Source organism: Arachis ipaensis, chromosome B7 (genome assembly GCF_059453495.1).
Source record: "Arachis ipaensis isolate K30076 ecotype BB chromosome B7, ASM5945349v1, whole genome shotgun sequence".
Lineage (NCBI taxonomy): Eukaryota > Viridiplantae > Streptophyta > Magnoliopsida > Fabales > Fabaceae > Arachis > Arachis ipaensis.
The window spans coordinates 50,870,069-50,872,003 of NC_142442.1; the positions used below are offsets into that span (position 1 = coordinate 50,870,069).

A 1,935-nucleotide genomic window follows, 5' to 3' on the forward strand; every position below is an offset into this window, starting at 1 on the left:
TGCTGAGTCAATATTTTATTATGAGCCAATATGGCATTCAGAGTATCAATCTCAAGAACTCCTTTCTTCTGAGTCATCCCATTATTCACAGGATTTCTTTCAGAAGTATACATGAACTGGTTATTTACAACCATTTCAATGAGTTCTTGGACTTCTGCAGGGGTTTTCTTCAGATGAAGAGATCCACCAACAGAGTGGTCCAATGACATCTTGGACAATTCAGACAGACTATCATAGAATACACCTAAGATGCTCCATTTGAAAGCATGTCAGAAGGACACCTTCTGATCAATTGCTTGTATCTTTCCCAAGCTTCATAGAGGGATTCACCTTCCTTCTGTCTGAAGGTTTGGACTTCCACTCTAAGCTTGCTCATCCTTTGAGGTGGAAAGAATTTGGCTAAGAAAGTATTGACTAAATTTTTCCAAGAGTTTAAGCTTTCTTTAGGTTGTGAGTCCAACCATATCCTAGCTCTGTCTCTTACAGCAAAGGAGAAAAGCAGAAGTCTGTAGACCTCGGGATTAACCCTATTGGTCTTAACAGTGTCACAGATTTGTAAGAATTCAGCTAAGAACTGATGAGGATCTTCCAATGGAAGTCCATGAAACTTGCAATTCTGCTGTATTAGAGAAACTAATTGATGCTTAAGCTCAAAGTTGTTTGCTCCAATTGCAGGAATTGAGATGCTTCTTCCATAGAAGTTGGAAGTTAGTGCAGTAAAGTCACCAAGTATCTTCCTTGCATCTTCGCCATTGTTGTTGGGTTCGGTTGCCATGTCTACTTCTTTTTCGAAATTTTCTGTAAGGTTCTCTCCGGAGTGTTGTGCTTTAGTTTCTCTTAGCTTCCTCTTCAGAGTCCTTTCAAGTTCAGGATCAGCTTCAACAAGAATGTCCTTATCCTTGTTCCTGCTCATATGAAAAATAAGAGAACAAAGAGAATGGGAATCCTCTATGTCACAGTATAGAGATTCCTTTATGTGAGTATAAGAATAGAAGAATAGAAGAATGAGAAGAGAGAGGAGATGAGTAATTCGAACAGAGAGAAGAGAGAGGGGTTTGAATTATGAGTAGAAGAGAAGTGTTAGTAAATAAATAAATAAATAGAAAGAGATGAGAGAGAGAGTATTCGAAAAAAAATTTTTTTAAGTAGAATAAAAGAAAAAAATATTTTTGTTTTTATTTTAATTATTTAGTTAGTGTTCGAAAATATTAAAAGAAATAAAATAAAATTAGAAGAGAAAAAGTGGTTAGTTATTTTCAAAAATGAGAAGTGAAAAAGTAGTTAGGTGGTTTTGAAAAAGATAAGAAATAGTGAATTTTTAAAATTAAAACAAAGAAACCAAGTAATTAGTTGAAAAAGTTTGAAAGTAAATTTTGAAAAGATAAGAAATTAGAAAAAGGTTTTGGAACTAAGATCTTAAAAAGATATGATTGAAATTTTATTTGAAAAAGAATTGAAAAAAAAATTAAAAAGATTTGATTTTTAAAATTAAAGTTGATGACTTGACTAACAAGAAACTAAAAGATATGATTCTAGAATTTAAAGATTGAACCTTTCTTAACAAGAAAGTAACAAACTTGAAATTTTTGAATCAAAACATTAATTGTTAGTAAGGATTTTTGAAAATATGAAATAAAATTAAGAAAAAGATTTTGAAAAATTAGTTTTAAAGATTTTCGAAAACATTAAAAGAAAAATGAAAAAGATTTTGAAAAATTTTAAGAATGAAATTCGAAAATCATAAAAAAAATAAAAAGGAATTGATTTTGAAAAAGATTTGAAAAGATAAAGTTTTTAAATTGAAATTTTGCCTTGACTAACAAAAAACAACTAAATTTTAAAATTTTTTGACCAATTCAACTCAAAATTTCGAAAATTATGAGAAGAATAAGGAAAAGATATTTTTTTTTACTTTTGAATTTTTAATGAGGAAAG

General features: G+C 30.1%; 1 non-coding gene across 1 annotated transcript; it reads left to right on the plus strand.

The window, feature by feature from the left end:
• The first annotated feature begins 262 nt into the window (after nucleotides 1-262).
• LOC148551133 (small nucleolar RNA R71) lies at nucleotides 263-370 on the plus strand. Its single transcript, XR_015893505.1, has one exon. It is a non-coding gene; the product is annotated as a small nucleolar RNA R71 (small nucleolar RNA).
• Nucleotides 371-1,935: the final 1,565 nt, after the last annotated feature.